Here is a 27603-nt window from a genome sequence, read left to right on the forward strand (position 1 = left end):
TAGGGTACAACTTCAATTTCACCAATAAACTTACAAATTTAAACTGCCTCCTTAGCTGCTTCTGAAGATGCCAAGTATTTGGCTTCAATTGTAGAATATGTGGTTGTGCTTTTCTTAGAACGCTTCCAACTATACGCTCCTCCTTTTAAAAAGAATATGTACCCTAATTGCGACTTGAAGTCGTCCCTGTCAGTCTAGAAGCTTGCGTCGGTGTAACCTCCAACAACCGAATCATTACTCCCACCATAAACTAGAAACTTATCCTTGTTCCTTTTTAGGTACTTTAGGACATTCTTGGCCGCAGTACATTATGTTTCTCTTGGGTCTGATTGGTATCAGCTAGTAGCACTCAAGGCATACGATACATCCGGCCTTGTACATATCCTAGCATAGGTGATTGATCCAATAAGCGAAGCATATAGAATCTGATTCATCCTCACTTGCCCATCAAGTGTCTGTGGACACTGCTTTCTGCTTAGAGTTACGCCATGTGACATAGGTAGGTGCCATCTCTTGGCCTCCTGCATATTGAATTGTGCCAGTACCTTATCGATATAAGTACTTTGGCTCAATCCAATCATCTTATTGGATCTATCCCTACAGATCTTGATGCCCAATATGTACTGTGCCTCTCCCAACTCCTTCATTGAAAAACACTTTCCAGGCGAAGCCTTTACAGACTCTAACATCAGAATGATGTTTCCAGTGAGTAATATGTCATCAACATATCAGACAAGGAATGCGATGTCACTCCCACTAACCTTCTTGTAAACATAAGACTCATCTAGATTCTTGATAAAACCAAACTCACTAATGGCTTCATCGAATTTTAGATTCCAACTTTTGCTTGCATGCTTTAATCTATAAATGGATTTCTTAAGCTTGCATACCTTCCCAGCATTATTTGGATCAAAAAAACCTTCCGACTATGTCATGTACACAATTTCTTCAAAAATTCCACTTAGGAAGGAGGTTTTGACGTCCATCTGCCATATTTTGTAATCGTCACGCGCAGCAATTTCTAGGATAATCCGGACGAACTTAAGCATTGCAACTGGTGAAAGGTTTCATCGTAATCAACTCCGTGAATTTTCCTGTAACCTTTTGCCACCAATCTAGCTTTATATACATATACAATTCCATATTTTTCGGTTTTCAACTTGAAAATCCACTTGCAACCGATGGGTGTGTAACCTTCGGGAAAATCACAAAAGTCCCATACTTGATTTTCAAACAAGGAGTCTATCTCGAATTTCATAGCTTCTTGCCATTTTGCAGAGTCGGGGCTCGTCATAGCTTGCTTGTACGTCGCTGGCTCATCTCCAACCACAACTAGGATGTCTTGATCCTCAGTTAATACAAAACCAAGATATCTATTTGGTTGAGATCTTGGTCGTTGCAACCTACGTAGGGTAATAGGTTGAGCATTTGCATTGTTGGTTTGACATTGCATATTCTCGGTTTGACACTGACCAAGCACTTTGATTGTCAGTTTTCTCAGTTCGACTTTGTTGCTCATCCTCTCGAACTTTATCTAGTTCAATTTCCCTCTCACGTGTCATTTTGAAAAGATGTTCCTTTTCTAAAAAGACATCATCTCGAGTAACAAATACTTTGTTTTCAGATTGGTTGTAGAAGTAATACCCCTTTGTTTCTTTTGGATATCCCACAAAGAAACACTTTTCTTATTTTGGGTGAAGTTTGTCATAAATTAATCTTTTAACATTTACTTCGCAACCCTAAATCTTAAGAAAACACAAACGTAGAGGTTTCTTCAGCTATAACTCATATGGAGTCTTTTCGACAAATTTTGACAGAGCTCGGTTCAGTATTAGTGTCGCAGTTAAAAGTGAGTGTCCTTAAAAGAGATAGGAAGATCTCTAAGACCCATCATGGATCGAACCATGTCTAATAAAGTTCGATTCCTCTTTTTGGACACTCCGTTCCATGGTAGAGTTCCAAGAGGTGTCAATTCTGAAAAAATACCATGTTCTTTCAGATGGTCGTCGAATTCATAGCTCAAATACTCACCGCATTGATCCGATCAAAGGGCTTTGATTTTGTTACCAAGCTGATTTTCCACTTCACTCTGAAATTCTTTGAATTTCTCAAAAGATTTAGATTTATTCGACATAAGGTAGACATATCCATATCTACTATAGTCGTCCGTGAAAGTGATAAAATAGCGATAACCATTTCTTACGGGTGTACTCATTGGTCCACATACATCCATATGTATTAGGTCCAATAAGTCACTGGCCTTTCTCCCAACTTAAAGGATGGTTGTTTTATCATCTTGCCTAATAAGCATCCTTCACAATTTTCAAATGACTCTAAGTCAAATGAGTCAAGAATACCTTCTTGTAGAAGTTTCTTGATGCGTTTGATGTTAATGTGGCCAAGACAACAATGCCACAAGTATGTTTGATTTGACTCAATGGTCTTAGCTCTCTTGGTGGTATTATTAACATTATAAACTTGTTTATCTAAAGAAAGCACATTGAGATGTTATGCCATAAACATGTAATCAAGACCTTTAAAATAACCATTAAGATTATAAACTTGTTTGTCTAAAGAATTATGCCATCAAAATACCCGACGTCCAACTCCAAAGATCCAAAATATGTTCCTTGGTTCAACAAAGCATGATAAAACTAGAGTAAGTTCTATTACTTGACAAACAATGTGATTACAAGCTCGGTTGAAGGACTATCTTCTTCATCCGGTTGTACATGCACATCTACATGTGAAGCTCTTCTTCGTTGGTTCCTGAAATAGGACCATAAAGTGAGTCATATATGGTATCCAATAACCTTTGAATATTCTTATACCCAAGTGTTAGTTTATAATGAAGATACCTGAGGTGGAGGTTATGAATCCCTTTATCGGAATACGCTGCATTCTCTTTTTTAGTGGCCTTTCATATTACAATAGAAGCACTGTATCTTTGACTTGTCTTTGAACTCCCTTCCCTTAGTCTGGAAAGAAAACTCGGTGGCCTTACGAGAATCGGCTCTACGAAGCTCTTGAAGAACCTCCATCAATGAGAGTTTCTCTCGATTGGTTGTTAAATGCGTTTTCAATGCAATATAGCCTGAGTGGAGAGAGGTTAATAGCATATGTGCCGCTTGTTCATCTTTCAATGGGTTACCAAGGAGCTCCATGTGCTTGAAGAGTCTTGTCATTTGAAGCACATGCGTTTGAAGGGGCATCCGGAGCCAAAGTCTTGCATTATAGACATTAGTCCGATCCATACTTGGTATCTTTCCTTGGTTAGGAAACCTTCCTCCGGGGAGTTGATCTTCATATTTGTAATTGACCTGTTCAAGCTATGAACATTCAAGCTCCTAGTCTTGGAAGACATTATGACAAGCTCCTTAAGACTATTAAGAAGCATGCCCGGAAGGTTTGAAGTGAATCTCCTCTTCTAATCCTTCGAAAGGGAATTCCTCATCAACTGTGTGACCTTGTCACAATCAAGTTTCATGAGTTTCATCACTCATGATCCCCTTCGAGAAGAAGCTTGGAATGGGAGTGTCAAGAATATACTCCATGGACAATTCCGAAGAGTTTTTCGGAGATCTTCTTCCCATTCCTTGAAGTTAATCAAAATAAGACAAATTGCCAACTTCTCTAGGAGTTCTGGGCACATGTAGTTGTTGTCGGTATTAGTTTCAGACATTATTTCTACAATTTGAAAGAATTTGAAATGAACAACCATTCATAAAACCAATAAGTTTGAATTTTAAAGCATTCATGCAAATTTCAAGCTTATTAAGCGTTTTATCCACACATTAAAGTTTGTCGCTTTTAGGCAAGGATAAAAAGATTCCAAGATCCCAAAAATCAAAAAGTGATTAAACATGCTTTGTCTTGTCTTAACACTTAATATTTTAAGGTAAGCAATCTGATTGCTAATAGCTCCAAGCTATTCTTGGTTCGATAAAACGTCGCAGCTAATGCTTTCATGACATTTATCTCCATTGCCACAACATCTAAGGACTCCTTACGATATCGTTGAGTTTAACCAAAATCAACTTGTATACCTAGTATACCTTATGTTCCTAGGGAGATAGTGATTGCCTTGCTTTGGCATAGCCCATCACTAGTCACATTAGTTTGGTAAGTGTTATCTTGGAATGACAAATTTTACTCATTTTTATAGGGACCTAAGGTTTCTATGTTGGTTGATGTAAGTGAACTTAATTAATCATCACAACATTCGAAAACCTAAACTTGCTTCCAACATATCATTCATATATATAAGCATAAATATATATCAAAAAATATAAGTAAAAGATGCATTTGGCAACTAGCATGACCCCTCGAGTCTTCAAGAGACTTCATTGCAACTTCATCGCTTCGTCTTCTTAAAAACGTTGTCTTCGAGGTATCACCATCAATTATGCAACTACTAGTAATTAAGACTAGGAATAATCTAAATATTAGGGTATAAAAATATGCGACGGTTCACAGACCGTATTTAGATTTACAAAAACACATAACGGCTCGCAGTCCGTATTTATTAGCCCAATCGGGCCCCACTAGTTGTCATTTTATAAAACCCGTGAAAGAATATTCATTCCATTCATCCATTCACTTGAATGGTCCATGCATTTTACAAAGTAAATTAAGTAACAATGCAAAAACATGTGCAAACTAGTAACTAACTTACGTGGTTAATCCAATTAACGCGCCTGATTAAAACTAGTCAAAGTAGTTAACCAATTATGTAATTAAACGCCATTACTAATAGCTCAAAAAGTAATGAAGCTCCCACTAAATTCCGCATCCAACATAACTAATCCAATTAATTAAGCCGGTTAACCCAAATTTTTCCAAAATATTTTGCAAGCATCGGGAATAATCGAGGCCTAACTTCATTTTAATTAGAATAATTAAATAAATAAATTGATAATTTAAATATGTAAAAACGCAAAACACGTAGCCATACCATCCTCGAGTGCCTAGCACCAAGCAACGAGGCTTGGTATGCTAGGCATCGAGCCTCGGCGCATTGCGTGGTTGCTAGCCCGCACAGCCGCTTGCTGCGCCAAGCGTGTGAATGCGGCTAACAACATCGCATTATCCTGGCCACATCAGCTAGCTTGCGCGCACGCAAGCGAAGGCCACAACGGGCTTTTTGTTGTGCGAGGCTCATGCTGCCTCGCAGCAGCATCGCACATGCGCACCGAGCATCGCACCAGCTCACATACATACCCGCACCAGTAGCATCACCCCGACGCACCAGCTCAGCATCCTTCGGCAGCCACTTGCGGGCTGCTGGCCGAGGGTATGCTCGGGGCTATTGTGCCTTGATTTGCGTTGATAAGTCTATTATATATATATATATATATATTTAATCTTTATATATTTATTCCCTGACTCTAGCGCATGCAGTTCCCCTACACCCCCCTTCTATACTACGTCATTTCATCATCTAATGACACCTTTTGCATGAGTTTATTTTTTTCCCTTTTTTTTTCCTTTCTTTCATTACTTTCCAATCAAGCATGTAAATATTTTTACAAACCCAAATTGCTTCATTTTATCTCTCCTCTTTTTCACCAATTTCATCTTCTCTCTCCATTTTTTTTTTTGGTTCAATTTTCTCTCTCTTTATCCATGGAGATTTCTAGCTCAATTCCATGGAGTGAGTTTTATAGATTTATTTGCTCCATTTTCTTATTACTCTACTTCGTATTTTTATTTTGATTTTTATCTAGTTTTAATTTACGGTTTGATTGCAATTTCTTCTATCCAATTGATTTATGTATTTATTTTTTTTTATTTGATTGCAATTTTTTTTGCTTTAAACGATTTAAATTTAGTTGTATTTTTCCTATTCAATTATATTTGTTATCGCTGTCGTTATTGGCAATGTAGGATGTTAATTTTGCATTATTTGTTGTTTTTGTATTTTAAATGATTGTTATTAGGTCCAATTTGGTAATAATTGATTATTATTGATTTTTGCAGCATTCATGTATTCGTGATTTACGAAAATTGAATAGGAAAAATTATTGGAAAACTTTTATACACTGTGATTGAACATGTACTATTTTATAAATGAACAATATTTTTTAATGATTGTAAATAAACATTTAATTATTTATAATTGAACATCTAATTATGGAGCATTAAATTTCATCTATTATGGTTAACGTATCATTTGCGAATTTATTAGTGATCAATAAAAACAAACAAAACTCAAAAGTTATTATTGAACAAATAGCTCTATATCTAAAAATTAATAACATACAAGCAATAAGATATGTTATAGACTATTCATTAATACGAAAATGAACATATATAAGCATGAATATGTACTATTTTAATGTTCATTTATATATGCGTAAATGTTTACTATTATATGCTAGAATATATTTATTAAAAAAAATTAACAAGTTCATGACATAATAGGTGTTTTAGTATCAAAATGAACATGTGTATTTTTATTTAAAATAAATGCATTTACTTGTTAATAATAAAATGATAATGAATCATAATGAAAATATGCATTTATCAATATTAAAATGAATATTTTTTAGAAAAATTTGTCAAAAATAAGCCAAACTTTGCATGATAAGCTCAAAACAAGTCAAATTTTCGATTAACTCAAAATTAAGTCGACTTTTTAGTAGTGTTTTCTTTTAATAAGTCCAATGACCTACAACTGACGTAGGGAAAAAAAGTTCGTTTTCTACCCTTTCTTAGAGCCAAAAAAAATTTATAAACAATTGACCAACCTAATACGAGTATATGGTAAGTCACGGGTCGAACCCAAAGGAATGAGTAGGTGCAAGCTATAGCCTAGGTCAAGCTACTTCGAAGATTGTAGAAAGATAGGGTTGGTAACTAAGGTATCGAGAAAGCTAGGTAAATCGAGAAATTCAATATACGAAACACTAGGGATATAGGTTCCACATGAAAGCTCAATGATTATGCTAATTGATGGGTCACTCAATCAATTCAAACATTACAAAGGACAAACAATAGTTCCAACCAAAGGAATCCAAAAGCTATCTCCTATAAGCCAAACTAGGGTTTACTATGAATGGTTAACTAGGAAAATCACAAATAAATTTAATCAATTGAAGAAATTCTCAAATCAAGGGTTCATGTCATTGAAATTTGCAATGTAATCTAGATTAATCTTATAGGTTGATCACTCCTAGTCTAATTAATCACATGCACAACTATGTCAACCAAATTAATTGCAACAATTCAATCAATCAAGGATCATCAACTACCAAAAATCATCAACCAAGCATGCTTCCCCTTCTCCCTAGCAACTAATCTACTCACTAATCGTGGTGAAATTGAAAAACAAAAAAATTGAATCACATGCAAACATATTCATTTCAAGTTCAATCAAGAAGAAATTCAATCATTCAACAATTTGTAAGGCAAAGATTAAAGCTCAAATCAAACATTCAAGAATTAAAATTGCAATAAGAGTAAATTCAAAGTAAAGAAATCTCACAAACTTTCATTGAATTGAAGAAGAAATTTCAAGACCAAGTTGAAATCAAAGGTCAAATTCAAGTACAATCAAGTAATCTTAAGGTTCTCTCTCTACTTTCTCTCGCTACTATTTCTGGAAAATAAGTGTCAAGTACAAAATAAGTCGTCCCCCCTAGAAAGGAAAAGTCTAAGGGTATAAATAGAAAATCGAACGAAGGAGGAACGAGGCTCCTGGTGCGCGCGCACCACCAGGCCGCGCGCGCGCATTGGTGGGTCTGCGCGCACGCATCACCTATGCCGCGCGCGAGCACCCCTGCTTGGTGCTCGTGGCCTTGCCTCATTCGCTTGCTCGGTCGATCTCCGCGCTCCCGAGCGTCCCTATCATTTGGTGCACTCGAGGCGATGCTCGTGAGAAGGGCAGCTCCTTTATCTTCCAAGCATTTGAGCAATTCGAGCCAAAGCATTGCTTCCAAGGTTCTTATGTTTGCGGAGCTAGCATGAATTGCATGTTTGGATTCCTGAACTTAGCTCCATCAACTTCCTTGAATGTGCTTGAGCTTCCTCCTTGATAATTAAACCTCGAGAAACTCAACACACCTACAAAACAAGTTAAAGAAACGAAGAAGCGAGGAAAGATAACCGAGAAATGAATAAAATAGAAAGAAAAACATCAAAAGCACATACTTCTCTAAACTAACGCACAAACACGCAAAACAAACATTATTATGCAAAACCACGACATAAAAGACTAAAGCCGAGCATAAAAATACAAAGAAAACCTAGCCTAAGAGTGCCATAAATGACACTCATCAAATTCCCCCAAGCTAAACCTTTGCTCGTCCTCGAGCAAAACAAAATCAAGCTTAAAGGAAAATGATGACATTATTCAGGCAAGCAAGAAACGAGAAAGACTAGAGAATAAGAGAATACACACTAACTCACTTTCGTAGGAATCACGGTCAATTTTAGCAACAATTGACAAGCCATTTAAACCTCTAGATCACTCTAGAGGACGAGTGATGCTCTCGTAAGGGTTTCTTAAGATATTAACCCATAACTCTTAAGTAAAAGGGACGCAAAGCAATAAAAGGGAAAATAGAAAATTAAAACTTAAAAGGAAAAGAGGTGCTTATACAATAGACTTTTACACATGGTCAAAACACGAGAGGATATCAAACTTTCTAAAACAACAATGGTAAGCACGTTCTAAGATATCGAGGGTTGATTGAAACATAAGACATGCTAAGTATAGAGAACTACCAAAACGCAATTCACTTTCATCTAAAAACAATTTTAGCACATTTTCCCAATTGGCTTCAAATCTTCTTTTAGCAAGCATCTCTATAGTTCCTCGAAGGAACCGAAAAAACAATAGATTTGAGGTTTTCTTGACATCTTGACCTTGCATCCCTCTCCTTAGGCTTTAACTCATAATGCCCTCTCTCGGTATATGACTCAACCACTACGTCAAAAGGGCTTTCCCAAAGGTTGTAATGTAAGGGCAAAAGGTTGAGGGTAGGCTTAAAATTTAGAATTTGGTGGTACACCTAAGTTGTGAAGCAAAGATTGGCCAAATCTCAACACCAAAACAAGTGGTCACCAAACAAAAACAAACTAACACCCCCAAGCTTATTCAAATCTATAACCACAATCATATATACAAAAAGCGTAAGACGTTTCCCCCCAAGCTTAAACAAAGCATTGTCCTCAATGCGTAAGATAGGGAGAAGCATTTACATCAAAAATGTTTTTGAACTTTATCATTTTTCACTTTTTTATCAATTTTTGCCAAAGCTTTTTGAATTTGCTTTGCTTTTTCTCAAGTTTTCAAATTTTCATTTTTCACTTTATTCAATGTCCTCGCCTCTTTTAACTATGGACGACTTTTTTTTTTCATTTATTCATTTTCCATTATTCACAAGATATATAAAACACAATCTTGCTTACAAATAAGAACTAATATCCAAACTCATATACCACAATTTCCAAGAACATGATCATTTGCTTCACAAAAACCAAAATTGGAACAAAAAGAAACAAAAGGCTCAAAGTTCTTAGGATGTGGCTTGAAAGGAAGGGAAAAAGCTCAAATGGTTAGCAAGTAGGCAAATGGGAACCCAAGAACTAAACATAAAGAAGATTAACGTAGAAAAGAAAAATTACCACCTCGAAAAGATGCCTTTGTCCTCCCTAGATGGTTCGGTCACGTGTTTGAGAATTATGAGTCAAGATTCAAGATTAGGTCCGCAATAGTCAAGGATCTATGCCGCTCATACAAGTGATTGTAGAAGGCTTGAAAACTATGAAACCTCACAAGGATGTGGCAAAAACTCACTGAAAGCTTCAAATTCACCAAAGGGGAATGATTGCGAGTTTTCAAAAATAAAAGAATTCAGCTTCAAGGTCCCAATAGTTCTTAAACGACTACCTTAGCATGTTCAATCCTAGAGTCAACCAAAGATACTCTCAAACCATGCAAACCATTGTTTTAGGAAGAATGATAGCCAATGTGCAAGCCCAAGTGGTACTAAGTCCAAAGCAAAAGCAAAATTATGAAGAAAGAACAGCAATGCCTCAAAAACATTTTAGCTTGATTAACAAAACCTTTTTTTTTTTCAAAGGAAAGTATAAAATCAAAATGTATGAAAGTAAAGTGTAAAAAGGAAAATATAAGAAAATATAAAAAGGAAACAAAAAGAAAAAGAAAAACCATAAGAAAAGGAGGAATAAGAAATAAAATGAATAATAGAAAAGCAAAGGAGAAGTAGAAATGCAACAAGGAAATAATGCAAGCACATAAGTCCATATCGACAAACAAATGAACATTCGGCACAACGCCAATGTTCCCAAACACACTAAGGTGTTAAAAAACAAACAACCTCGAACCGTTCAACTTCTCCTAAACTAAACCTAAACTAAGCAACCAAGAAAAGAAGAATAAAGAGAAAAAGATTAGAAGGATCTCACCGGGCGTCGATGTTATGCTACATCAAATAAAGTGAAAGAGCACCTTAATGAAGCATCAATATCCAAAGCATAAGCGACGAAGCAAGGTGAGAAAGAAAATAAACTATATACAAAGAAAATTGTTAGTAACTTCAATACAAAAGAAAAGAAAAAAAGAAAAGAGAAAATGTATGCAAATAATGAAAAAGCAATATATGATAGCATCAGGAATAGGGTCAAGGAATGAAATCAGGAAACAGAATCATCAGATAGAAGCAGAGTCGGGAAATAAGATATCAAACAATCATCATCAGGAAACATAATCATAAAGAAGAGGAGATACACAGTAGTCAACGATCAGCGAAACAAATAACAATACCAAGAACTGGACAGAGAAAACAGCAGAAGTACATCATCATCATCATCAGAGAAGCAAGAGATATACAGTGATCAATACCAAAAGCAAAAGAGACCAAGAGTGAACTACAAAAGCGAGGGGGGAAAACGGTGAAGCACACAAACAACATAAATCACCCCCAAGCTTAGAATGAACTACCCCCCAAACTCTAAACCTAATAACATATAGGCAAAAGAGAACATCAAATAAAATACATAAGAAAGGGGGGTAGTCACGATAGTTTCACTCCGCACTATGGTAAGGGGTAGAGTGAGAACTCCCCTCACCGGTCTCTAAGACGTGAACCGAGCTAGCCATTTCACTCACCTCTATGCGAGCTTTTCCCCTTAACCTCCCCTCCCTCCTAGCATGGTCTATCGCAAAGAAATGAGATCAATCATCCAATACCGGCTCGCTCGATAATCCCCACCTACCAAAAGTCTCGGGGTTCGAAAAAGGCATAGGGTTCGCGGGATCATAAGTATAATCGCAACTACCGGGCCGCTTATAGTCGTAAGTGGCCGAGGTGGTGCCAACAATAGCACTAGGATGGATATGAGGACCCTCCCAATAGGGATAACAAGGTCTAGGTCCGATGGATGGGTTAAAGGGTTCCCATTGAGGGATAGGTCCATGTTGGACCAGGAGGTATGGGTAGTTCAAGTAAGGTTCAATCTCCCCCCTCCTCACATGGTAGTCATACAATTGATTAGCATGGAAATCATAGCCAAGAGACGAACCCTCCCCGAAGGCATGGAAAAGAAGACATTAGTGGTGGAATCTGATTAGTCTTCTTCCGAAGAGAGGGGTCGATGTTGCATCTTGGAGGTCTCCAAGTCAAAGAATCCGTCTTCGTCCTACAGTTTGTAGCCTCCTTGCACGGAATCAAGAACTAATCCTTCACTCGGGACACCTTCCATATGAAAATATTATGCTTCTTAGTACGATCAAGGAATTTTTGGTTTACAAGGGCATAAACATTGAGGAAATGAGAAGGTGTCCTCTCCCGAGGGTCGACTATCGGAGGGAGCTCACATAGAAAATCTTTATATGAGTCATCGAGGCAAAGAGCGAGGATAGAGATCATGCCTCCAATTTGGATGCTCCCAAAAAGTGAAACACCATCTCGGATGTCGAGAAATCGGTTGATAAAATGTTGAGTGAAATCTACAAGCTCGATCTCACGCGACTCTTGGTCGGCAATCCATAGCGAACAAAGTTCCTCACGGGAAATAGCTCCCAAAGAGTCTTTAGAGCATAGGGCATAGGTGAGAATACAATTAAGTATCTCATAGCCGGATGAATGATCAATGCGGACTTGGAAGTTTGAGGTTCATATTTTCCTGCATCGAAAATATGAACAAAGTTCATCATATTCATGGTCGCTAGTCATTGTGCCATTGGCCAGATAGACAAGATGGTCTTCATCGACGGCCCAAGGAAACCGAAAGTAAGAACAAAGTTGTGACTCCGACAACCGATGATCATTGTTGAAAAGTTGAAAGGTAAAAGTTCTTGAAGAGTCACCACTTGACTCTCGGACCACTTCTAGGGATGATAGAAACTCATACGTCACCCTAGCATAGGTAGGGGTGCTCAAATCCAAGAACTCTAAGAGACCGAGGTTTTTGGCGAGGTAGCGAACATCATCATCAGTTCCAAGTAGCTTAGGAATTGCTTGATCATAGAATCTTGTCGACTTAAGCTTCCTCTTGGTAAGTTGCTTGAACCTATCCCAATGCATTTCCTTGGAGAATTCAATGTTATACGTTTCTACCATTTCGGGAGGAGGTGGAACAACGTGCCGAGCTTTGCTTGAACTTGATCTAGCACGCTTCTTATGACGGATAGGGGCCATCTACAAGAAGCAAAACAATTCATGAGCAATTCATTTACAATTATCAATGTTCAAAAAGATTCTTAAGAAATTTCTCTAAAATCAAGCACAAACATTATTTATTAAAAAAATGAAACAAGAAATGGTCACACATGAACTATGCCATAAATGTAGAAACATAAGCTTGAAGCAACTAGTCATGAATTAAAGGCAAAATTGGACACAAGAGACCAAATCATGAATCATTATGAGCAAATTTATCCCAAAACATTGAATTATCAAAGAAATGAAGCTATCGTATAGAATACCCATGAGAGAGAAAATGACCAACAATAATGATTCAAGGATTCAAGCAAGGTATACAAATTCATCATGAAAAAGCTTCAATTTAACATCCAATAACATCATTCAACACAAAATACAAGCTAAAATAACCAACAATGGAGTTCTATCATGAAAGCAAAAACAAGGGTTTCAAGCTTCAAAAATGAGGAAGAAGATGATTAGAAAGTAAGAAATTATACCTCAATGAAGCTTTTAATTACTTAAAAATTGCACTAATGAAGAATGTAGACCAAATAGAACACCTAAAGACAAGTTCTAAGCACCAAAACAAACCCCTAAAATTCGAATTTTAGCCCAAATTTTCGAATTTGAATTCAGAAATTTCTGATTTTTTCTTTTGTGTTTTGGAAAAGATTTTATTATGGTTTAATGTAATTTGTGAAGAAATGATATTAAGAATGTGTATTTGTGTGAATTTGCAAAGGTATGGAAGGTTTAAAAAGAGAAAAATGAATGGTAGAATGAGGGGGAAGTCGGGGAGAGAGAAAGGGATTGAATAAGGTGGGTTTTGGGAGGAAAAGGGCATGAAAAAGAGGGGGAGAGCTGTTGTGGCTAGTGCGTGCGTGCAGCTGGGTTGGTGCGTGCGCACAAGCTACGACAGGGGAGGTTGTTTTTTCTCGGAACTCTGACCTACCTGGTGCGTGCGCGCAGCCTGGTGGTGCGTGCGCACCAGGTAGGGCCTTGGGGGGGCTAAACCTAGCCTTGAAACGCACTAAACATACCCAAAATCTCCAACCCCTGTGGTGCGCGCGCGCAAGTAGGGTGGTGCGTGCGCACTAGGGGGGAATGGGGAGGTTCAAAAATTTTCCGATTTTCATTAAAATAGGTTAAAATTTCTGACACCGTTGGTGCGTGCGCGTAACCCATGATGTCTGCGCACCAAATAAAGGCTAGGGGGAGAAATTTTTTTCCTTGAACATGCTCTCGTGCTTGCACTCTCATCGGCACTTATAAGCATCATGATCGAGTGTTTAAAAATTACACAAAAATAGTTCAAAAGTCACTCGAAAATGAATAGAAAATTAATGAATAATGCAAACACGAGAGCATATAACCCCAAAAAACTTCTTCACCTAAGTTTAACCAAACCTCATGAGACCTTGAATTAACACCGAATTGGTTGGAAATTTTCATCGATCCAATCTCATGGTACCTAAAATCAAGAAAACAAAGAAAAATAAGAAAAGTTCCCAAAAATAAAAGAAATATAGAGAATTGAAAAATCAAAAGAAAAGGGTTAGAAAACCAGGTTGCCTCTCGGGAAGCGCTTGTTTAACATCATAGCTCGACGTTCTCCACCTATTACGATGTGAATAAGGCCAACAAAAGCACCATCGAAATACTTCTTGAGTCGATGGCCATTGACCTTAAATGGAGATGAAGAATCCATCATTGAAACTTCTACAACACCACTAGGAAAGACATTTTGAACCAAGTAAGGACCGCTCCATCTTGACATGAGCTTTCCGAGAAACAACTTTATTTTTGAATTGTAGAGAAGAACTTTGTCACCAACACAAAATTCTTTCTTCTCAATAACCTTTTCATGAATTTCCTTGGAACGAGCTTTGTAAATACTAGCACAATCGTAAGCATCGAGTCGAAACTCCTCTAGCTCATGAAGATTTAACCACCTTTTCTCCCCCGCACTTGCTAAATCAAAGTTTATCTTCTTGATTGCCCACAAAGTACGGTGTTCGAGCTTTACCGGGGGATGCCATGATTTGCCATAGACTAGGCGGTATGGAGTGGTACAAATAGGTGACTTAAAAGCCGTTCTATAAGCCCAAAGAGCATCATCCAATTTGTCCGACCAATCCTTCCTATTTCTTGCAACCGTCTTTTCAAGGATTAACTTGATTTGACGATTGGAAACCTCAACTTGGCCGCTTGTTTGAGGATGATATGGAAGGCTAAATCGTTGATGAACTCCATGCTTTCGCAACATCTTTTGAAAGGCATTGTGAATAAAATGAGAACCATTATCGCTTATCACCGCCTTTGGTACACCAAATCTTGGAAAAATGACCTTTTTGAACAACTTCATTACCACCTTGTGGTCATTAGCAAGGGAAGCAATGGCCTCAACCCATTTAGACACGTAATCCACCGCCACAAGAATATATTGATTTCCAAAGGACGAGGGAAACGGTCCTATAAAATCAATTCCCCACACATCAAACACTTTCAACTCAAGTATGGGTTGTTGAGGCATCTCATTTCGCTTGGAGATATTCCCAACTCGTTGACAACGGTCACATGTCTTAACAAAACCCCATGAATCCTTGAAGAGATGCGGCCACCATAAACCGCTTTGAAGAATCTTGGTGGCGGTTTAGAAACACCCATATGGCCACCATTCAGATCCGAGTGGCACATCTTCAAAACACTAGGCACCTTTTCATTTGGAACACAATGCCTAAGTAAGCCATTGACACCTCGCTTGTACAAGATGGGATCATCCCACACATAATGTCTTGCCTCTCTCTTGAGCTTCTTTCGCTGATTCTTAGAAAAGGAAGGTAGAAACTCCCCACATGGAAGAAGGTTCACTAAGTAGGTGAACCATGGGAGCTACTTTGCCTCAATAGCATATAAGAAGTCATCAAGCATCCTATCTTCAATTGGAGAACCATCATCATAAATTTGAGAATTCTCTAGGCGAGAGAGATGGTACGCCATAACATTTTTCGCTCCTCTCTTATCCCTAATCTCAATGTCAAAGGTTTGAAGCTCGACCACCCACCGGATCAACCTAGGCTTGGATTCTTTCTTGGCAAAAAGGTACTTGAGAGTCGCATGATCCGTGAATACAATGGTCATGGAACCCAACAAATAACAACGGAACTTCTCAAAGGCATGAACAATAGCCAAAAACTCCTTTTCCGTTGTGGTTTAGTTCCTTTGAGCACCATTTAGAGTCTTGGACATATAATAGATCACATGTAGCTTCTTTTACACTCTTTGACCCAAGACACCTCCAATTGCCGAATCACTCGCATCGCACATCAATTCGAAAGGTAAATTCCATCTTGGGGCTTGAACAATAGGAGTAGAGATTAGAGCCTTCTTCAACTTATTGAATGCCTCCAAACACTTATCATCAAATACAAACTCGGCATCCTTTTATAGAAGATCATTAAAGGGCTTTGTAATGAGCGAGAAATCCTTGATGAATCTTCTATAAAACCCAGCATGTCCTAAGAAAGATCTCACTCCTTTCACATTGACCGGAGGTGGAAGCTTCCCAATAACCTCAATTTTTCCTTTGTCCACCTTTATCCCCTTGTGAGAAATCTTATGGCCAAGGACTATACCTTCCTCCACCATGAAGTGACACTTTTCCCAATTCAAAACCAAGTTCACCTTCTCACACCTTGGTAAACATTTCTCAAGGTTTGTAAGGCATGCCTCAAATGAAACACCTCCTACGGAGAAATCATCCATAAACTCTTCCATCTCCTCCTCCAACATATCCCCAAATATGCTCATCATGCATCTTTGAAATGTTGCGGGAGCATTACAAAGACCAAACGACATTCTCCTATAAGCAAATGTTCCATAGGGACAAGTGAAGGTTGTTTTCTCTTGGTCATCCGGGTGGATAGGGATTTGGAAAAATCCCGAATAACCATCAAGAAAACAATAGAACTTGTGCCTCGTTAGTCTCTCAAGCATTTGATCAATGAAAGGAAGGGGGAAGTGATCTTTCTTGGTGGATGTGTTTAGACGTCTATAGTCTATACACATCCTCCATCCTGTGACCGTCCTCAGTGGAATGAGCTCACCTCTCTCATTCTCGACGACGATCATGCCTTCCTTCTTTGGGACAACATGAACAACCCCCCTAGAACTCGAAATGGGATATATAATTCCCGTATCCAAAAGTTTGGTGATCTCCTTCTTCACTACCTCTCCCATTTGGGGATGTAGCTTTCCTTATCTCTCAATAGAAGGTAGAGCCCCCTCCTCAAGGGTTATGTCATGTGTACATAAAGCGGGGTTTATACCTTTGAGGTCATGAATGGTATAACCCAAAGCACCTTGGTGCTTTCTCAAAACATCACACAACTCTTGAGCTTGGCGCTCACTCAAAGAAGAGCTAACAATCACGGGATAGGTGGAGTTGGGTTCCAAGAATTCATACCTAAGGTGTGATGGAAGATGTTTGAGCTCAACCATTGGAACACCTTTACCTTCCTTTGATGTAGCTACTTGTAACTCTTCTTTGCTAGAAATGCTCATACACATTTGCTCTTCAACATACTCAAGGCTTCCATTGAGCACATCTTCATACAAAGGCATGTCCTTGCTAGGAGCACCTATCTTTTCCTTATTCAACAAAACATTCTCAAGAGCATCGTTAGAAGTGAGCAATTGCTCAAGCATAGAAAACACAACATGATCAAGAGAATCAATCAACATGCAATTTTCTAAAGAAGAACTTGGATACTTCATACTATCATTCAAGTCAAATTCTATCACCTCATCCCCTACTTTGAGTGAAAGTTTAGCACTTCTCACATCTATCATAGCACCCGAAGTAGCAAGGAATGGTGTCCCTAGAATGATAGGAATGTTAGCATCTTCGTCCATCCCAAGCACCACAAAATCCACGGGAATAACAAATTTCCCAACCCTCAAAGGGACATCCTCTACCTTACCCTTAGGAAACTTAATTGACCTATCGGCCAATTGCAAAGTGGTGTTAGTAGGTAAGAGTTCCCATAGCTCAAGTCTTTGGTATACCGAATATGGCATAAGGCTAACACTAGCTCCTAGGTCACACAAGGCATTCTCGATTTGCATTTTGTAAATGGCACAAGGGATGGAAAAGTTTTCGGGATCTTTTAGCTTAGGTGGCATATTGTTCATTATGATTGCACTACAATTTTTGGTCAAATTCACCGTCTGTACACCATCACAAGTCCTCCTACCGCTCAAAATGTCTTTGAGGAATTTTGCGTAGTTGGGCATTTGGGTGACAACTTCGGTAAATGGTAGAGAAAGGTGAAGTTCCTTGAGCATGTCAATGCATCTTCCGAATTGTTCATCTAACTTGTGTCTCATGTATTTTTGTGGATAAGGAAGCTTAGGTTTCACAATTTCTTTCTCCACTCTCACCTCACTAGGTTTCTCAATCTCAACCTCACTCAAAGATGCACCATCTCTCTCATCTTCTACCAAAACCTCTTTTGTGGCCTCCTTGGTCTCACTCTTCCTAGGCAAATTCTCCACAAGAACCTTACCACTCCTTGTAACAATAGCATTGACCGGTCTCTTGGGATCTTGGCCTTGGGAAGGTAAAGAAGAAGGACTAGCATGGTCTTTCAAAGCATTAGCAAGTTGAGAAATTTGGTTTTCAAGCATCTTATTATGAGTCATCATTTCATTAAATTTCTTGTCACTTACGGCCATGTAAGTGTTCAACAACTTTGTTTGATTTTCAATGATTTCTTCCAAATTGGTTCTATGAGAAGAAGAGGATTGAACATAGGAATTATCATTTTGGGTCATTGGAGCAAAACCGGGTGGGGGACCCCTTTGAGAGTTATTTTGAAAATTTCCCCTATTTTGATTGTTTCAATTACCTCTACCTTGGTTATGATTACCATAATTTTGGTTATGATTTTTGCTACTATAACCTTGGTTGTTATAGTTACCTCAGGAATTTTGGTTCCCATGGTTCCTATTACCACCACCTTGGTTGTAGTTGTCAAAATTGCCATGGTTGTTGTAATTCCTATTCCATTGACCTCTTTGATTCTCAAACCTAGAATCATTATTTTTTGACACATAGTTCACATGCTCATTCACATTTCCATCTTGATCATCACAAACATCCATACATGCATGAGGGCAATTAAAAACATCATGATCATACGATCCACAATCATCACAAAACAAGCATCCACTAGGCATGTTATTAGAAGAGGGAGGGGGTTGAGAATTAGAAGACATACCTCTCCCCTTAGATTGGGAGGGAAGACTTGAAACTTGGTAGGTAGCACTTTCCAACTTCGCCTTGATGGCGGACATCTCCTTCCCCGAGTTTGTCATTTGTGACGATAGATTGTTGATTGCATTTAGATGATCAACCGAATACACCGAAGAGCTACTCTTTCTAGTTGACTCTCTTTCTCCATCTTACCAATCTCTATAATACCTCACTATGTCTTCAATTATGTCTACCACTTCCTCTTCCGTTTTGTTCATGATAGGATCTCCGACTCCTCCATCTAAACATGATTTTCCTTGAGGACTAAGGCCTCCATAGAAAATTTGAATAATTTGGTAAGTAGGAATTCCATGGTGAGGACATTCTCTTTAATACTCTTTGCATCTCTCCCATGCTTCATAGAGACACTCACTAGGCTTTTGCTTGACACCTTGAATCAAAGCTCTAGCCTCCGCCGTTTTCTTTTGTGGATAAAAACGGGATAGAAATTCCTTGGTCACTTTGTCCCATGTCCTTAGAGAATTCGGCTTAAATGCTTATCTAGCCATTCCAAGGCACGCCCTATGAGAGAAAAGGGAAAGAGCTTGAGGCGAATGAATTCTTGGGAAATTCCATTCACCTTGATAGTATTGCAATATTTTTTGAACTCCTTGAGATGATTTAACGGGCTTTCATGCTTGGCCCCGCTAAATTGTCTCCTCTCTATCAAAGTGATCATGCGGGCCTTATTTCAAAGTCATTTGTCGGTTTTTTAGGTGGAGCAATCCCACTCTCAAATCTATATGCACCGGGAATCCCCAATTCTTTCAACGCCACCCTTGGCTTTTCTCCCATTCTTGCTTGTTCCTCTTGTTGTGGTTCTTTTTCACTTGAAGTGCTAGGGCTCAAAGATCGTCTAGCAACCCTTAACCTTGCAATAGTTCTCTCAATTTCCGGATCAAATAGACTCAACAACTAACAAAGCACCAATATCACTCCCCGGCAACGGCGCCATTTTTTTGACGTAGGGAAAAGTAGGTCGTTTTCTACCCTTCCCTAGAGCCAAATAAAATTTATAATCACTCGACCAACCTAATACGAGTATATGGTAAGTCAAGGGTCGAACCCAAAGGAATGAGTAGGTGCAAGCTATAGCCTAGGTCAAGCTACTTCGAAGATTGTAGAAAGATAGGGTTGGTAACTAAGGTATCGAGAAAGCTAGGTAAATCGAGAAATTCAATATACGAAACACTAGGGATATAGGTTCCACATGAAAGCTCAATGATTATGCTAATTGATGGGTCACTCAATCAATTCAAACATTACAAAGGACAAACAATAGTTCCAACCAAAGGAATCCAAAAGCTATCTCCTATAAGCCAAACTAGGGTTTACTATGAATGGCTAACTAGGAAAATCACAATCAAATTCAATCAATTAAAGCAATTCTCAAATCAAGGGTTCATGTCAATGAAATTTGCAATGCAATCTAGATTAATTTGCAATGCAATCTAGATTAATCTTATAGGTTGATTACTCCTAGTCTAATTAACCACATGCACAACTATGTCAACCAATTTTATTGCAACAATTCAATCAATCAAGGATCATCAACTAGCAAAAATAATCAATCAAGCATGCTTCCCCTTCTCCCTAGAAACTAATCTACTCACTAATCATGGTGAAATTGAAAAACAAAACAAATTGAATCACATGCAAACATATTCATTTCAAGTTCAATCAAGAAGAAATTCAATCATTCAACAATTTCTAAAGCAAAGATTAATGTTCAAATCAAACATTAGAGAATTAAAATTGCAATAAGAGTAAATTCAAAGGAAAAAAATCTCACAAACTTTCAATGAATTGAAGAAGAAATTCCAAGACCAAGTTGAAATCAAAGATCAAATTCAAGTACAATCAAGTAATCTTAAGCTTCTCTCTCTCTACTTTCTCTCTCTACTATTTCTGGAAAATTAGTGTCAAGTACAAAATATGTCGTCCCCCTAGAAAGGAAAAGTCTAAGGGTATAAATAGAAAATCGAACGAAGGAGGAACGAGGCTCCTGGTGCGCGCGCACCACTAGGCCGCGCGCGCGCACAGGTGGGTCTGCGCGCACGCATCACCTATGCCGCGCACGAGCACCCCTGCTTGGTGCTCGTGGCCTTGCCTCATTCGCTTGCTCGGTCGATCTCCGCGCTCCCGAGCGTCCCTATCATTGGTGCACTCGAGGCGATGCTCGTGAGAAGGGCAGCTCCTTTATCTTCCAATCATTTGAACACTTCGAGCCAAAGCATTGCTTCCAAGGTTCTTGTGCTTGCGGAGCTAGCATGAATTGCATGTTAGGATTCCCGAACTTAGCTCCATCAACTTTCTTGAATGTGCTTGAGCTTCCTCCTTGATAATTAAACCTCGAGAAACTCAACATACCTACCAAACAAGTCAAAGAAACAAGGAAGCGAGAAAAGATAACCGAGAAATGAATAAAATAGAAAGAAAAAATCAAAAGCACACACTTCTCTAAACTTACGCATAAACACGCAAAACAAGCATTATTATGCAAAACCAAGACATAAAATACTAAAGACGAGCATAAAACTACAAAGAAAACCTAGCCTAAGAGTGCCATAAATGACACTCATCAACAACCTACTAATCAAGTCATTTTTTTAATTAAAAATAATTTATTAAATGTTAAATATAATTACATTAAATAAACAAATTAAAAAAAAAAAACTAAAAAAAAAAATCCCCCATCCCCACCGGCTCCCCACTTCCAGCCCCCATCCCCACCATCTCACAGTGTTGTTGCGTTCATTAAAATTTTGTTTCAATAGAATTTCTGATTTTGGGTGTAAAGGATAATAACTTTCTCGATTTTTAGTGTTGAAGATCAAATGAATTATTATTATTTTTTTTATATAAAATCTTGATTTGATTGATGATGACGTGGAAGGATCCCGAGCAACCTGCAAATTATTATTATGAAGTCGGGCCTGAAATTACAGAAGCTCCAAAAACCAAGTTTAGGATTAAGGTTTGTTGGGTTTTTTTATTTCTTTTTTTTTGGCTATATTTTCAGTTGTTAGTAATTGAAATTGCTAATTGAATGTTGTTTTCTTTCAATGAACATTGCTTTGTGCTGAAAATACATGATTTTGCCAATTGTAATGGTTGCATAAAATGATAGAATTATGGGTGTTTGGGGAAAATGTTAAATGCTTATTGTTGATGTGCTTGGTTTATGAGCAGTTCTCGGCTTTAAATTTGTATTGCTGGAGATATAATGATTGTATGGGTAGGATCTTGGATCTTATGTGTATAAACTATAGAATTAGGCAACTAACATTATGTCCGTATCCACCTGAACTTTGATAGACTTGAACGAGGTTTTTGAACAAAAATTTTATAGCCAACAGATGCATTTCAATTAAATGCAATAGGCATCCTTAATCCTTTGAACATGATTAGTGTTTGTGGACTGATGTCTTTATGAGCTTTTTGGCAATGTTGAATATGATTTCATATTTTAATTTTTTTTTTAATTAAATAGCCAAGGATGAAATCAGTTAAAAACACCAAAGACTTTGTTGACAAAATTCTGCAATTTTGAGGCTTTTTGAATTATTCAATTTGTTAAAGTTTTGATTTTTGTTCTTCATTTTGGCATTAAGATGGACCTTAGTGAGCTTTTAAGTTCCCATGGAAATTGGAGGGATATTTTTATTATGGAAGATCAAGGCATAGCATAGTTCGATTACAATGCTAGGTTTGAGTACATTAGCTTGAGTATATTAGCTTGAGTATATTAAAAAGCATTTTAGCTTTTTAATATGCTAGGCTTAATGCTCTTTAAAATACTCAAGCTAAAATGCTAGGCTTAATGCTTTTTAATATGCTAGGCTTAATGCTAGGTTTCCTAGCTGTTCGAGAACGACTTTTCCATCGTCACATTGTTAATGTGCCGCAATGCTCTTTATTTGGGAATGAGGTTAAGTCGATAATTCATGCCACTTTTAATTGCATAGTAGCATAAAAAATATGGGCTAGTAGAAACTTTATGGCAATTGTAAGCCAATCTTCGTCATCCAACTTTGGGGATAGACTTGAGTGGATTGCAACCAAAGATGACTTCCTTCAAATCTCTTCTCTAATATGGGCAGCATGGCACTGTAGAAATAAATTGACCTTTGGAGATAATCATTTTGATCCAATAAGCATTATTGTGGGTTATGTCAAGTTAGTCAATGACTATAAAGTATATTCTCAAAAAATGTTTAGAGGTACTAGCTGCAACCCCTCCCCTTGCGTGAGAAATACTAGTGTGGCATGGGCTGTGGATGTGGCGGAAGCGGCAGCTTGCAGATTTGGGCTGATCTTGGTTAAGCGTTTGGGATACTCGGAGGTTCAGGTGGAGAGTGATGCTATTTCGGTTGTCTCGGGCATTAAGACTAAAGCTATAGGATACGCTCCTTTCTTCGTTTTGCTAGAAGATATTGGTGATTTATCTTTGTTCTTTGATTTTTTAAAGTGTTCTCATGTAAAACAGGCGGGTAAACCCTACCTCACTTAGTAGCCAGGTGGGATTCTAGAGGGTGTGATGAGTATGTTTGTATGGGTCCTTTTCCCCAAAGCATTACGACTTTAGCGGCTATTGATTTAATTTAATCTCGTCCCGGTTTTATCAAAACAAAATGCTAGGCTTAATGCTCTTTAATATACTCAAGTTGAACAAATCCTCTTTTTGCCTTTGCTAAAACATTTACTTGATTGATCTCTTGATTTGAATGAGATGTTAGTTTTTTATATTTAGCTACATTGAAACCTTAGGTGCATTGTTCTGCATTTAGGTTATGATTGTCTGTTTTATCTCTGGTGGTCAATTGATAATACAGAGTTCTCATCTTAGTGACTATTAAGAATTAAAAAATATGAGCATGTGATAGTCTGATACTGAAGATTCCTTTATCTTCCACCATGGAACATGGTTTTTAGAATATCCCAAATAAGTGGAAATGATTTATTTGGTATATTTTCAGGTTTGGCAACTATTTGATCAGTTGAAATCGAATATTCTCTTGGCAATCACTCATCTGTGCACTTTGTACATTTCCTCTTTAAAATTTTAAATATTTGGTTCAATTACAGTTGTATTGTATACAATCGGATCGATTACGTGCTTTACATGTCATCAGCAATCAAGATGACTCTCCCTCTCTACTCCTTTGATTGCAAGTCCACTACTGGTCACCTTCATATTAACCTATTTTATTTGATTGTTTTTAATTTTATTTTAATGTTGTTGCATTGTTCGCTGAATTAAAATAACTATATTTCCGATTGTTATAATTAAATTTTTAGAAAATTAAATTATTAGGAAGGTTGAGGAATTTTGAAGCTCTGGTTGTAATGATCATTATTGGGTATTTGTTTGGAATTTTGATAATTGAGCTGTATTTTTTGTTAACTTTGTTTTTTTTTTTTTAATAATGAAGACATTATGATAAATAAATTAGTAATTAGATTCCTTATTTGGACTAGGGGTTCTTTAACTATGATGCAAGTAGTATATCTAAAGATTAGTTGATCAGTAACATCTTGTCGAGCAACATGAATTGTGTTAGGCATGGGGATTATTGGAGGAAGCGTTGAGCAATTCAATATTGAATAGAATGAATGTGAAGTTATCGAATTGATATTGTTGTATCGATTGAGGTACTATATGTTAGGTTTCGATAAGTCTAACTCACCGCGGAACAAAACCTGACCCCCAAGACCCGCTCACAATTAATATAACTAAATGACATAAATAACAAGAAAGAGATAAAAGAAGATCTTACCCTAATCGCGTGCTTCACTCACACTCGGAGCTCTAACTTGAAAAGCCAAGTCTTGCAAGTGCAGAGACCTCGTACGGTATCCACCCGCAACTCGACCCGATCGGTCTCTTTCAGAGTTTAGCCGAATCGGACCAAAACACTACTTGAGTATTATACGAACTTAAAGGTTTTCTCTCAAGTGGAGATGCCTTATTGAGTTCCTACTCAAGTGAACAATCCCAAGGTATGCCTTGGCTATTTATAAGTGCTTCCTTGTGAATTCCTCTCATTTTTCAATGTGGGACTTCTTCTCAAATAGATCCCACGTGGAAATAATGTAGAATTCAATTCCTAGTTAAATAAACCAAGGAATCACTAAGTAATAAGTGTCACATGGTTTGGTGAGGACCACTTCCTCACTTGCTCCCCAAGGCAACTCACATCCATTGTGAGCTAACCATGTGGCATCCAACCTTGTGCCCCAAGATGGGTTCAGTTAGGCCGCTACCCTTTAGCCCGCGTCCATGACTCGTCACCCGAGTCCGTGCCCCGCTGCTACAGGGCGCTGCCAACGTGGCGCGTTGTCCACGTGGCACGCTGCCACGTGTGCTGCCATGTGCATTGCCACATGCGCTGACACGTGGCGCGCTTCTATTTGGCGCGCTTCCCTAGCCTTTCACATTGCTAGGGTTTTTACTTGTTACTTGAAGCATTTTCCCATCTCGCTAAATCCTAAATTTTGGCTCGACTTTTGAGATCGGTTGCGACACTCTAAGCTCGGAATCCGACGTCTTTATTCATAATACTCGAGCTACTCATTAATTCCTTCCGGATTAATTCGTCGTATCGGATCGTTAGTTGCTTCGGCATGACCCGAAGGATTCAGTCAGGATTAAGCTGTAATATTAATTATACATTAATATCACTGATCGAAAGTGACCTCCAACTAGGCATTCCGATCACTTGACCTCACTGAATAATTAGCTTTCTAATAATTCCGAACCCTCCATCGGAATAATACACTTGTTCGAAGGACATCATTCTTATCAATCTCCCACTTCTCCTTCCGGACATGTGCAGTTTTGTGTATATCCTATTTCCTATGTCACTTAATGTCTCTTTATGAACTATAAGGTGTTTTGGGTGTTTTTGTCCCTCAGGAGAGTTACCGCTCGAAGACTGGTCCGACGACGCCTGTACCTGCAAAAACAACGGAGACTCCGGTTGGTTGGAGCTCCGCCTCCGACGATCAAATGAGAACGTGTATGGAGTAGGTAAAAATGTGCGGAAAATAAAGGAGATCTTATCAGATTCTTAGATCAGGTGTTTTCTCTGATATAAGAGAATGTAGGGTATGCTGTAATTAATTGTAGGTCTTCTCCTAAAATAGGGAAAATCTCCCTATTTATAGGGTCATTGGTAAATGTGCCCCTAATTAGGTCACTCTGACCTAATCATGTTGGACTACGCCGAATTACGGCTTTCCCGGGATTTAGGCCCTTGAAGGCCGCCCTTTCTCCCAAATTTTGGGAATGACACGTGTCAAAGGGAGATTGGTCCAATTTGGACGAATCTTGGGTTGACACGTGTCACCATCAGGTTGGCCCATGTGGCATGGGTAAAATTGCCCAAAACATTTGCCCTTCACAGATATGACATGGCACGGCACGTGGCATCTATGACACGTGTCACTCAGCCACCTTTTTTTCTTTTTTATTGTGAAATTTTAACTTTTCACATTCCGAAAAAATTAAAAGGACGTCCCTGTATTTACCCCTCTATAAATACGAGTTTTACCCTCCTTATTTTGGACGTTTCCAAAACTTTTTTAGACAGAGAAAGTCAAAGCATTCTAGAGAGAGAAGCCCTGACCACCATTTGTGTTAACACACAATCGTCGTTTCTTTTCCGCCTGCCCCAGCCAGTTAAGCAACCACTTCTGCCATATACAAGCAAGGTCACCCTCACCAGCCTACTACAGCCGGTCAACGCTTGACCCCTTCCAGAGTCAAATTCTAAAGGTACCGTCTCTACCCCCTTCAGCTCATTCTTACTTTTTCCGTTTGTATACTTTGATTCAATAAATTGACTCATCACCAACACACACGGCATGGCCTAGGTTAGTAGTTAGCTAGTCTCCTGGTACGGCTGAGTCTAGGACTAGGAGTGCCGACTCTAGGTGCATGGAGCAATTTTGTGCATTCCCCCAACCGACTGTCTTTGTGTTTGTGCAGGACACAATGGCTAGAACTAAGCAAAAAGCCACCAGACGGCGGAGAAGAGACGGTTCATTAGAAGTGTCGTCTGATGAAGTGACCCCGGTTGAGGGGGAAGAGATGCAAGATGATTCGGGAGAGTACTCCCCGTCTAAGATCCCTAGGACCCCTAATAATACAATATTAGGTGAAGCTGAGGGTAGAGACGACGAGGAAGCTGTCTCCCAAGTTGAACTTGAGGAAATTAGACCTGAGGTCTCCCAAGAGAGAGACGGGGGGAGCACCGCCTCTTGGTCTAACTCTGAGGATAGTGGTGATGCTACTCTATCCCCGCTTAAGGAGGAAAAAATAGGACAAAAAGGCGGACCCCTTCGAAATCCACATCTCCGCCAAAGAGAGAGAAAACATGGTGAAGGAGTTTAAAAATTTTAAACTCAAACGGCCCCTGGGGAAGGATATACGATCCGGGTGCCGCCTAAGTTAGGCACCGTCTCTTGGAAAGATGATTAGGAGAACGCCAATGCCTACTTTGGCTGTTATGAGGCGGCATTCCTGGCTGGCCTCCGATTCCCCCTCCATGATGCTGTGAAAGCCATCTTGCGAGGCTATGGCCTAGGCGTCTGGCAGTTAACCCCAAA

General features: G+C 38.5%; 1 non-coding gene across 1 annotated transcript; it reads left to right on the plus strand.

Moving 5' to 3' along the window:
- Positions 1 to 19296: 19296 nt before the first annotated feature.
- LOC145569559 (small nucleolar RNA R71) lies at positions 19297 to 19402 on the plus strand. The gene has a single exon (XR_014096153.1). It is a non-coding gene; the product is annotated as a small nucleolar RNA R71 (small nucleolar RNA).
- Positions 19403 to 27603: the final 8201 nt, after the last annotated feature.

The sequence above is a fragment of the Chenopodium album genome, chromosome 11 (genome assembly GCF_948465745.1).
Source record: "Chenopodium album chromosome 11, dcCheAlbu1.1, whole genome shotgun sequence".
Taxonomy (NCBI): domain Eukaryota; kingdom Viridiplantae; phylum Streptophyta; class Magnoliopsida; order Caryophyllales; family Amaranthaceae; genus Chenopodium; species Chenopodium album.